At 53.0% G+C, this 12,392-nt stretch overlaps 1 long non-coding RNA gene across 1 annotated transcript; it reads left to right on the plus strand.

Moving 5' to 3' along the window:
* Positions 1-7,406: 7,406 nt before the first annotated feature.
* LOC131276453 (uncharacterized) lies at positions 7,407-12,020 on the plus strand. Its single transcript, XR_009183926.2, has 2 exons — positions 7,407-7,568; positions 10,065-12,020. It is a non-coding gene; the product is annotated as an uncharacterized lncRNA (long non-coding RNA).
* The last annotated feature ends 372 nt before the right edge of the window (positions 12,021-12,392 follow it).

Genomic DNA, 12,392 nt, shown 5'->3' on the forward strand with positions numbered 1-12,392 from the left:
TGGATCTAAGGAAATCAAAGGATGAATGAAGTGGCCTGCTGCTTCATTTATAGCAGAGTGGTGGAAAATCGGAAGTAGGGAGTGTAGCTGGGCACAGAAACTCTAATTATAATGTAAGTGCTGTTGTCAAAGGCAGAGTAAGTGCTATGGAAGCACACAGAAGAGAGCTGTTATTCCTGACTATGCTAAGGCTTGGGTAGTAACTTTCTGTTAACTTTGTGCCAACTTTAAACATGGCCATGTGTTTCTTGGGTCATTTTGTTAGCAACGGTGATGGTTAAGTTCATGTATCAATTTGTCTAGGTTTTGGTGGCCAGTTGCTTGGTCAAGCAAGCACTTGTTACTTGTGAAGTATTTCATAGATGAGTTTGCATCTATAATCAGCTGATTGCATCTACAATCAACAAAGAAGATTGCTCTTAGCAATGTGGGACGTCTTCTCATCATAGCATTGAGGCCTTAAAAGCCAGAACTCAGGAGAAGAAAAATCCCTGCTTCCATGTCAGTCAACTAGCTTCCCCTGGGGAATTCAGACTTTTAGCTTCAGCATCGTCTTTTTTAGTTTCCAGCTCTCAGGCTGCCCTTCCGAGTTCAGACTTGTCAGCCCCCACGGTCACACGTGCCCATTTCCTATAATAAATATTTTTTTTCTATCTCTCTTTCTATCTAAACATATTTAGATCTATTTCCTGTTGGCTCTGTTTCTCTGGGGAATGCTAACGAATGCGGCAACTGATCCAAACAATTCTTGTGAGACCATAGCAAATTATTCAAAACAATATTTTAGTTAAAAGGGGGAAAAAAAACCTACTTTCCTCAAAACAGACTGAGTTTTTTAGGTGGGCTGAGAAGGACACCTCCTTTTCACTCATTTGGGAGTGATAATTTGCTTGAATTTTTGGTTTTGAAACAGCTCTTTTAACACTTCTTGCTATCTGGAAATATTCCCTTGTGTTTTTATACGAGAATTAAAGTTAAATGCCTGAATAATAAGAAAATGGAATTTTGGTTTGATGTTGTCCACTGCTTTATTTTATTTATTTATTTTACACTTTTTAAATCAAAGTTAATAGATCACAAAGAATGCTATATTAAAAAACATAAAAAAACATAAGAGGTTCCCATATAAACCACTCCCTACCCCCCCACCCCATCATTTTTGTAAATTGTATTTTTTTTGAAGATACATACATCTCAAAAAAAAATGTTACATCAAAAAACAGGAGGTTCCTGTATACCCCCCACCCCCCACCCCACTCCTCCCACACCAGTGCTTTAGAAAAAAGAGGAATGGTCCCAGGGGAGGTGTGTGTTCTTCTGGGAAGCCCCCTCTGTCATGTGCTCTGTCCCCTGCTTCCTGCTGGGCTCCCCATGGAACCTGAGGCCAAGAGCTCGCTTCCAGGGAATTCCCTTCCTGTGGAACTGCACAGCTGGCGGGCGAGAAGCAGCCTTCTCCGTGGCCTTGAAGCTTTGGTCTCTGGGGTGCACCTCCTTCTCCCACCTCCTCATTGTATTCCTGGCCGCCAAGGGTCCAAGGTCAACCATCTTCCTTGGCGGGTAGCTCTTGGGACTGAGGCCCAAACCTGTGACGTTTCACCTGCTTGTTGCTAGAACAACCTCCTGGTTTGCACTGTAAAGTCCTCGAGGGTAAATTCTGAGACGTGCATTTCCATGTGTGCCAACCCGACGCCCTCAGCTCACACAGGGACCTTCGGTTACCTGTCTGAACCCTACGTGGGACTTCGGGGCTGCGCCACGGGGCGGAGCCTCCTCTTGGTAGTAGTCCCGTGCCCCCTCCCCGGACATCTGAGGGGAAGCAACTAGCAAGTGCCTTGCACACACCCGCGCACACACCCGCGCACACACCCGTGCACACTCCTGCAAATGGCCCCTGTGCTCGCACACATCGGCACTGCAGGGTTTGCAGAAGGCCCTCCTCAGACGCCCGTTGGATGTCCATGCGGAGAGTTCATTTGTGGCAAGAGAAGGCCCAAGGCCACATCCTGAGCCATTTCTGAGTCTTCCTCTGCGTGGACTTTGCTCTCTGCCCGCCTCCCTCCCTCCGCCAGGGTGTATTTCCCCTCGGCCTTTTCTCCCAGGCCCAGCTCCAGCCTGAGGGACTGCAGGCGGTGGGGAGTCCTGTGCGTGGGGGCCGCCACGATGTGTTTTCCCAGAGGCCCTTTCTGGGACTTGCTGAGCTGGCCACACTCTGCCCTCCCCCTCGTTAAGCAAGAGCGCAGGCGGAGCCCAGGGGTCCACCCGGGCAGGAGGGCGCGGACGCCTGGACGGGGAGCCAGCCCGAGCTCCGACGAGCCAGGTGCTCACAGGTACTAGCCGTTCATTGCTGGGCCTGAGCCAGGGCCTGAGGTAGCGCAGCGTCCAGTGAGAGGCCAGGGCCTGAGGTAGCGCAGCGTCCAGTGAGGGGCCAGGGCGTGAGGTAGTGCAGCGTCCAGTGAGGGGCCAGGGCCTGAGGTAGCGCAGTGTCCAGTGAGGAGCCAGGGCCTGAGGTAGTGTAGTGTCCAGTGAGGAGCCAGGGCATGAGCCAGGGCCTGAGGTAGCACAGAGTCCAGTGAGGGGCCAGGGCCTGAGGTAGTGCAGTGTCCAGTGAGGAGCCAGGGCCTGAGGTAGCGCAGTGTCCAGTGAGGCACCAGAGCCTGAGCCAACGCCTGAGGTAGCGCAGAGTCCAGTGAGGAGTCAGGGCCTGGGGTAGCGCAGCATCCAGTGAGGAGTCAGGGCCTGAGCCAGGGCCTGAGGTAGCGCAGCATCCAGTGAGGGGCCAGGGACTGGGGTAGCACAGCATCCAGTGAGGGGCCAGGGCCTGAGCCAGGGCCTGAGGTAGCATAGCGTCCAGCAAGAGGCCAGGGCCTGAGGTAGTGCAGTGTCCAGTGAGGAGCCAGGGCTGAGGTAGCGCTGCGTCCAATGAGGAGCCAGGGCCTGAGCCAGGGCCTGAGGTAGCGCTGCGTCCAGTGAGGAGCCAGGGCTTGAGCCAGGGCCTGAGCCAGGGCCTGAGGTAGCGCTGCGTCCAGTGAGGAGCCAGGGCTTGAGCCAGGGCCTGAGCCAGGCTTGAGGTAGTGCAGCGTCCAGTGAGGGGCCAGGGCCTGAGGTAGCGCAGCGTCCAGTGAGGAGCCAGGGCCTGAGGTAGCGCAGCGTCCGGTGAGGAGTCAGGCTTGAGGTAGTGCAGCGTCCAGTGAGGGGCCAGGGCCTGAGGTAGCGCAGCGTCCAGTGAGGAGCTAGGGCCTGAGGTAGCGCAGCATCCAGTGAGGGGCCAGGGCCTGAGGTAGCGCAGCATCCAGTGAGGGGCCAGGGCCTGAGGTAGTGCAGTGTCCAGTGAGGAGCCAGGGCCTGAGGTAGCGCAGCATCCAGTGAGGGGCCAGGGCCTGAGGTAGCGCAGCATCCAGTGAGGAGCCAGGGCCTGAGGTAGCGCAGCGTCCAGTGAGGGGCCAGGGCCTGAGGTAGCGCAGTGTCCAGTGAGGAGCCAGGGCCTGAGGTAGCGCAGCGTCCGGTGAGGAGTCAGGCTTGAGGTAGTGCAGCGTCCAGTGAGGGGCCAGGGCCTGAGGTAGCGCAGCGTCCAGTGAGGGGCCAGGGCCTGAGGTAGCGCAGCGTCCAGTGAGGGGCCAGGGCCTGAGGTAGCGCAGTGTCCAGTGAGGAGAGGGGAGCTCTTCAACCTGAGTAAACTGAGGACCATGGAACCCTACAGGTGTGGCAGATATTATTCTATTGGGCGCAAGTCACTGTACCCAAAAGTCATTGGGTTATGGCAGGATATGTAATGTCCAGCATCTGTATCCTGCCATAACCCACTGAAAGTATTGGAGGAGAGTGTAAACTGCAATGTGAACTATAATCCACGTGGTGCAGCAATGCTCCAAAATGTATTCACCAAATGCAATGAATGTGCCACAATGATGAAAGAAGCTGTTGATGTGGGAGGAGTGTGGGGGGTGGGGGGGGTGTATGGGGACCTCTTATATTTTTTAATGTAACATTTTTTGTGAACTATGTATCTTCAAAAAAAAAAAGTCATTGGGTACATTTCTACACATTTGCACACACACACAAATGTTTAAGTCATTACTGAACAGAATCTGGGGCCTCACCAGCAAAATCAAAATTTAAAAGCATGTGTGGATGGGAAGTTGGTTTGGTTCAACTGACAGAGCGTCCACCTACCATATGGCAGGTCCAGGGTTCAAACCCAGGGCCTCCTGACCTGTGTGGTGAGCTGGCCCACACGCAGTGCTGATGCACACAAGGAGTGCTGTGTCACGCAGGGGAGCCCCACGTGCAAGGAGTGCACCCTGTAAGGAGAACCGCCCAGCATGAAAAAAGCACAGTCTGCCCGGGAGTGGCACCGCACACAGGAGATCTGTTGCGGCAACATGGCTCAAAAAAAGAGACACAGATTCTTGGTGCCACTGACAAGAATGCAAGCAGACACAGAAGAACACACAGTAAATGAACACAGAGCAGACAATGGGGGCAGGGGGAAAGGGGAGAGGAAAGAAAGAACGAGAGAGAGAAAGAAAAGCATGTGCAGAAATCTAGAAAGAGAGGAGTGAATAATCAAGGATGCCTGTGAGAAGAGATTTTGGACCACAGAAGCCTGAAGGCTTTGCAAAGCCTTGCTTGCAAAGATGCAAAAAGATGGTAAAAAGGACTTTTAAAGCTCAATGTGGACAGAAGAAATGAGCTTGGGAGGTAGGGATTTCCTCGCTGGAGATAGCAAGTGTGGGTTGGGTGACCCTTCGGGGGTGACATTACAGAGAGGACTTGATGAGCAAATGGGTGGCTGGACTAAATGACCGGTGGGCTCCTACGAGCCCTGGGAGTCGGTGATTCCATGAACTAGACATTGATATTCTGTATGAGCTCCACAAGTGTCTGAGGATGTGAATTATTAAGGTAATTCTTTTTTTTTTTTTTTTTATTGACTTTGTAATAATATTACATTAAAAATATATATGTGAGGTCCCATTCAGCCCCACCCCCCACCCCCCCTCTCCCCCCCCCAACAACACTCGTTCCCATCATCATGACACATCCATTGGATTTGGTAAGTACATCTTTGGGTACCTCTGCACCTCATAGTCAATGGTCCACATCATGGCCCATACTCTCCTCCATTCCATCCAGTGGGCCCTGTGAGGATTTACAATGTCCGGTGATTACCTCTGAAGCACCATCCAGGGCAGCTCCATGTCCCAAAGACGCCTCCACCTCTCATCTCTTCCTGCCTTTCCCCATACCCATCGTCCACCATGTCCACTTTTCCCAGTCCAATGCCACCTCTTCTATGTGGACATTGGATTGGTTGTTTCCATTGCACCTCTATGTCAAGAGGAGGCTCAGATTCCACCTGGATGCTGGATGCAATCCTCCCATTTTCAGTTGTAATCACTCTAGGCTCCATGGTGTGGTGGTTGTCCTTCTTCAACTCCATCTTAGCTGAGTGTGGTAAGTCCAATAGATCAGATTGTAGGTGCTGGAGTCTGTTGAGGCTCAGGACCTGGCTATCACATTGTCAGTCCAGAGATTCAAATCCCCTAAATATATCTTAAACCCCAACATTAACTGCACCTCCAGCACATTAGCATGAAAGTCTTATGAAGGGAGATCCCATCTGAGTTATTAAGGTAATTCTTGAAACAGAAAGAGATCCTCTTCTGAAGGTAACTATATTTCACCTAAAATAGTAAATGCTGTTTCCAAAATTCCTAGAATTACTCTCGGGACACAGGTGATTTTCTGGGAGCATCTGGCTCGTTCGATGCGCTCCATCTTACGCAGGTGATAAGACTCTGCACTTGAAGAGCCTCTCTCATCTGTGGACCTCGGAGAATCTTATGAGCATTAGCTAATTCTCACATGGGACTGTACCTTCATTAGCACACTTCTGAACTGGACATCGTGGCGGTGTGCGGCGGCTTGCTCGGTCGGTAGAGGTGGGGTCTGGCTGCGGACGAGGGGTCGGTCCGGCAGCAGACGAGGGATCGGTCTCACAAGGGGTTGCGCGGTTCGGCTGACGGGGTCGCCCGGCGAAGCCGGCGACGAAGGGGTCGCCCGGAGAAGCAGGCGACGAAGGGGTCACCCGGAGAAGTAGGCGACGAAGGGGTCGCCCGGAGAAGCAGGCGACGAACTGGGGACAAGGGAGGCCAGGCCCTTGTCGGGGGCTCTCAGGACTGGAGGGCGCACGGCAGAAGAACTACCGTGGAGACAAGGTAAACACGCAAGTCCCCTTTATTGAGGGAGAGGCAACAGTTTTATAGGGGCTGGGGAAGGCTGATTGGGCGAAGCCATGCCCTGTTCCGATTGGTTGCCGGCGAAAGGTCAGTGGGCGGTACTGGATGGGGGAGGGGTGGTGGTTAGGGATTGGCTGTCGCTGTTGCTGGGGGAAGGGGCAGGGTTTAGGGATTGGTGGCTGCTGTTGCTGGGGTGGAGGGCAGACCTGAGTTTCCCGCCCACGCCTGGCTGTTGCTGCTGTCGGGGGAAGGGAAAAGGGCGGGCTGGATTTTTCCGCCCACGCCTGGCTGTTGCTGCTGTCGGGGGAGGGGAAAAGGGCAGACTGGAATTTTCTGCCCTGCGCCTGCGCAGGGAGAAGGAAGAAGAAGGGTGCCACCCTACAGGCATCGTGTGGCGCCATCCGGGAGGAGGGGCGGCCGCGGAAGCATGGCTGCCGAGAAGGGGAGACCCGAGGGCACTCTGCGCCCATGCCGAGCTCCCTTCAGGGGTGGCGGTGAGTCCGACCAGCCACCCTATTATGGGGGCAGCGGAATTAGGCCTACTGCGGCTGCTCCCCTGCCAGGCCAGCAAACCACACTTCAGCCCGAGGGGTGACCGCAGCGGTGTGTGCTGGGGGTCCGCTCAGCCACCCTGGGACGTCCGCGCAGAGTGATCGCCGAAGCCTGGCTGTTTGTGGACGAGCCTCTGAAACCCATGCCCACAGCATCCTGACTTGTTCCTACCCTTTATTCTTTTTTTTGTTTTTTAAAAAATGTTACATTAAAAAATATGAGGTCCCCATATATCCCCCCACCCCCCTCACCCCACTCCTCCCACATCAACAACCTCTTTCATCATCATGGCACATTCATCGCATTTGGTGAATACATTTTGGAGCACTGCTGCACCACATGGACAGTGGCTTACATTGTAGTTTACACTCTCCCCCAGTCCACCCAGTGGGCCATGGCAGGACCTACAGTGTCCAGCATCTGTCCCTGCAGTACCACCCAGGACAACTCCTGAAAATGCCCCCACATCACATCTCTTCTTCCCTCTCCCTACCCTCAGCAGCTACCGTGGCCCCTTTCTCCACAACAATACTACAATTTCGTCCATTACCAATTACAATAGTTCCATAGTAGAATATCAGTAAGTCCACTCTAATCCATACTCTATTCCTCCAGCCTGTGGACCCTGGGATGGTGATGTCCCCTCTACCTCTATATCAAGAGAGGGCTTAGATTCCACATGGATACTGGATGCAATTCTCCTGCTTGCAGTTGTAGGCACTCTTGGCTCCCTGGTGTGGTGGTTGACCTTCTTCACCTTCCTGTTAGCTGGCTGAGGTAAGTCCAATTAACCAGAGGGTAGGAATTGCAAGTCTGCTGAGGCTCAGGGCCTGGCTGTCACATGGACAGTCCAGAGATTGAGATCTCCTGAGTATACACCTACCCCAGCATCAACCACAGGTCTGGTAAAAGTGACAGAAGAGGCATGTGTAGAAAGGTCATATCTGAGTCCGACTCCATCTCACTCAGGAACACAAACTCCAAAGTAGACCCAACTGACATGGCCCTAAACTCCAGAGCCATCTGCCATGACTGTAGAACATGTGGGTCTCTGTAGCCCTCAGGAGAACCAGCACCTGGGCTTCTCTCTACTTTGGCTGTCTCTGGGACCCTGCTGAGGCATAAGTGTGACCCCTCTGATGACCTCCAACTCTTTTTTGGAGACTCATAGCCACATAAACTCATTTATCCTTTCCATGTCTCCCTTTTATCTCACATCTTCTGACATTAACTACTAAATAGGATGTGGGATTTGGGAGGCAATCCCAGAGTTCTGCTCTGTTTACAGAGTTGAAGTTCACATGGTCCCTCTGGCCTCACCAGGTTAGAGCTTTGTCCCACCCTTGGTCACACGCATGGACTCACACACAAAACCTGAGGTGTCTGCAAGAGCTTGGGACAGGATCCAATACTTCATGGCCACCCCCACGTCCCACTGCCCCAGCCTTTACCACGTAACCCTGTGTCACTATTAATTGTGAATTCCTCGGGGGTCTCAGACGAAGGGGAAAAACTGCACACCCCACCCTCCATCCCACAGCTCTGACTTCGACATCTCGCTAGTGGGAATCGAAACCCGACCTGTTGCCTGCATTTCCTCCCCGTTCAGCCCCTGTTTCACCCCTGCCCTGGAGCTTCCATCCAGAATGCTCTCCTCAAGTCACTTTGTGACGTCTCCCGTGACCTCCTTATGGAATTCCACACAGTGTTTCTTTGTCAGGCTCGTTGTGCTTGGCCTCCCTGGTACTGCTGACCACACTGTCTTCCTGGAAATTCTCTCTCCGCTTGACCTCTGTGATCTTGAAACTTCCCCTTTTCCTTTCATCTCTCTGACAAGGACATTCCCCAGGGATCATCAGCAGGGCTTGCTCTTCCACCCTCCTCGAAGGATCAGCGCTTGCCTTCCTCTCCCTTCTCCGACTGAAAACCAAAGAGGTCACGATTGTACTTCTTTTTTTTTTTTTAAAGATTTATTTTATTTTTTATTTCTCTCCCATCCCCGCCCCAGTTGTCTGCTCTCTGTGTCCATTTGCTGAGTCTTCTTCTTTGTCCACTTCTGTTGTTGTCAGCGGCACGAGAATCTGTGTCTCTTTTTGTGGTGTCATCTTGCTGCGTCAGCTCTCCGTGTGTGCGGCACCATTCCTGGGCAGCTCTCCTTACAGGGCGCACTCCTTGCGCATGGGGCTCCCCTATGCGGGGGACACCCCTGCGTGGCAGGGCACTGCTTGCGCGCATCAGCACTGTGCATGGGCCAGCTCCACACGGGTCAAGGAGGCCCGGAGTTTGAACCACAGACCTCCCATGTGGTAGGCGGACGCCCTAACCACTGGGCCAAGTCCACTTCCCACGATTGTACTTCTGCTGCTCTCACTTCTTACACTCAGTGGCTCGCTGAGTTTCTAGTTTTTCTTTGTGGCAGCTCTCAGCGCTCACCCCAAGTCTCCAGCACCTGCAGCATTTCCCCCCAAACTCTTTTGATCATGCACATTAATAAAAACATGTTTGTGTATGTTCCCCAATTTTTAGAAAATATATTGCTCTCCTCTTCCCACACCCCCCCCCCAGTTGTCTGCTCTCTGTGTCCATTCGCTGTGTGTTCTTCTGTGACTGCTTCTATCCTTATCAGCAGCATGGGAATCTGTGTCTCTTTTTGTTGAGTCTTGTTGTCTCAGCTCTCCGTGTGTGCGGCGCCATTCCTGGGCAGGCTGCACTTTCTTTCACGCTGAGTGGCTCTCCTTATGGGGCACACTCCTTGCGCGTGGGGCTTCCCTTCAAGGGGGACACCCCTGCATGGCACAACACTCCTTGTGCGCATCAGCACTGTGCATGGGCCAGCTGCACACGGGTCAGGAGGCCCGGGGTTTGAACCGCGGACCTCCCATGTGGTAGGCGGACGCCCTATCCATTGGGCCAAGTCTGCCTCCCTGTTACCCAAATTTTTGAAGTATTTATGAATTGAGATAGAATTCACCCCCAACCTCTGGTTATATGCATATTATATACATTTACTATTAAACTAGTATGTTCAATTAAAATCAAATAGAAACTCAAAAAGATGAGATTTTTACAACCTACTCTTGAATGATATGGCAAATGAGACAGTATCTGGGTGCCTGGGAGGGGGGATATGCTGCAGTTCTCTGTATGGATTTTGTATTATTTTTGCAAGTGTCCTGAATTTTGAAATTACTTGAAAAGTTTTTTGAAAAAAAAGGTGAGATTTTAAAAAGGGCATACACATCAAAATTCTGTTATTTTCTTTGCACACCCCAGCGGATCCTCTCGCACGCCCCCTGGGTGTGCACACGCATCTTTCAAGCCGTGGACGCAGACAGCTCCGCTCTCCCAACGGCTTTATCTGCTGCCGGGCTTCCACGTCCTCGTCCATCCCGCACAGCCTCTGGATCCAACCTGAGAAAACATCGGCCTCTTCTTCTCACGCTTCGGAAAGCTCCAGCGGTCTCAAGTGTCCAGGAGAGGACAGACCAGTCCTGCTTCTGGCCTGTGCACCTCCGGCCGACCTCACTCGGGCTCTTTCCTTCTCTGCAAATCCTGGGCGGCCGGCTGGCTCCAGGTCAGCCCCGCCTGCCCCCAGCGTCCCTTCCCTGTCCACTCCAGCCTACCCACTGCTCCCTCCTGAGGCTCTCTCCAGCTTTGCGGCCCACGAGGTGGTCACCTGCTGCTCAGCAGTGGGAGCCAATATTCTGATGGCTGCCATTTTGTCGCCTCCACTGCACTGCGCGCTCCAAGAGCACCAGTCCTGAGTCCTTCGTCATTTCACGTATTTCTCTTAGAAAACAGACTCAGAACCTGGCCTCAAGTGACCCGACGCCTTCCGCCCCTCCTCTCAGGGTGACATGGCCACCCCGGGCTGGAGGCCCGTGCCACCTCCACGGGGTCCGACTCGCCGATCATGTGCCAACATGTGGACTTGTCGTGTCGGCGGCGGGCAGCCTGACCCGGCGAAGTTCCTGAAATGCCGCAAGCTCGGCTTCCTGCCAGCGACATTTCCCGAAAGTCAGTCGTGCAGCCGCCTGAAGATTTAATAGAAGGGAAGTTGGCCGGCTACTGAAAAGTTTGCTTTTGACTGCCAACTTGGATTACCTTAGATTACTGTTGACGACTGCGAGATTTATGAGCCCGGCCTCATCTCCTGAGCGTCCGATGGGACGCAGGACATGCAAGTAAATCATTCCAATGGCCCTTTCCTGGACGGAGCGCTTGGCGTTTACCTCCCACAGATCAACGCAGCTTTTCCCAGTCGGCAGGGGTGGGGTGTCAAGGAGGGCCGAGATGCGGGGCCCTCGGAAAGGAATGACTTTGAAACACCGAAAAGGCAGCAAGCCTGGAGCTTCTTCCATCTCCTCTTGAATTCCTCCTAGGAAGCTCGCAGGAGGACTTGGAAGCAGAGGGCTAAAATGAAGAGATCAACTCGCTTCCTGGACTTCCAACTTGCTGTCCCTGGAATGTGGCCATCCACTTTGTAAAGGATGCTTCCCCTGCAACGTGCCATGCCCAGGCCGATCAGCTCCTGAGTTCCTGGCGCTGAAACACGTGCTTCCCTGAGAAATGAATGGGCGCCGGCTGCAAGCTGTCTACTTTATGAGAGGATGGTCCCAGCGGTCGAGTTGTTTAATATTTAACCCATGATTTTATTTTCTCTTGTTTGCATGGTAAACTTGGCAGACTAGGTGAACACAGTTGTTGTGTCAGAGTCCAAAAGTCATTGCATGGCATAGATTTTGAGCACAATGTAGTTCAACGCCCTGAACCAACAAGACCTTGCCAGCCTGTGTTGGGTGCCCTGCAGTGGGCGGGCATGAGATTTGCACAAATGAGGCGGGCGACTGTGGGTACCTTTTTTCAGATCGAGGTGTGATTGCAGCTTCCCCAGTGAGGATTTTCTCTTTGTTGCTTCTGAAGGTAGCAGCTTACCTCCTTCTCAACGTCATAAGCCACGAGCTGAGTTGGAGAGAGTAACAGCCTGTGGAGAGGCTGGGGCCGACCACAGAAATCGGTGTTAGTTAAATATTTCTTGGAGATTGTGATCCCTTTATTTATCTTTTCGCAAGAGACTTGGAAAAAGGAAGCAAGCCAGGAGAAAAGGAGGGAGAGAGGGAAGGAAGGAAGGGGAAAGAAAGAGAGAAAGAAAAAGAAAGAGCCAGAGGGACAAAAAAGGAGAGAAAAAGAAGAAAGGGGAAAAAAGAGAGGAAAGAAAGAAAAGGAGAGGGGTGGGGAGGGGTGGGGAGAAGGGAAGGAAGTTGTATTTTCACCCCTCCCAGGCAGTGTCCCAGTGCTCTGGAGCAGAGGTGAGCTCAGGACACAGCTCCCAGCCTCCCCCTTCAGGCTGGCGGGGCCTCCCCTTCGGGCTGGCAGAGCCTGGGAGCTCAGGCTTCCTTCTGTCTCGTGGGCTTGCGCTGGGGCCCGCGCGGGGAAACACCCATGCTTGTTGCCAAGTCGAGCATTTTCACAGCCTGAGTCACCCAGCCTCAGCCTGGCTGCGTGAACACAAAACAGGCAAGATAAAGGCAGAAAATGTCAATCCTGGAAAGCGTCGTGCAAACCTCGGAGGACTTGTGACTGCACGTCCCCTCCCCTGTT

Source organism: Dasypus novemcinctus, chromosome 28 (genome assembly GCF_030445035.2).
Source record: "Dasypus novemcinctus isolate mDasNov1 chromosome 28, mDasNov1.1.hap2, whole genome shotgun sequence".
Taxonomy (NCBI): Eukaryota; Metazoa; Chordata; class Mammalia; order Cingulata; family Dasypodidae; genus Dasypus; species Dasypus novemcinctus.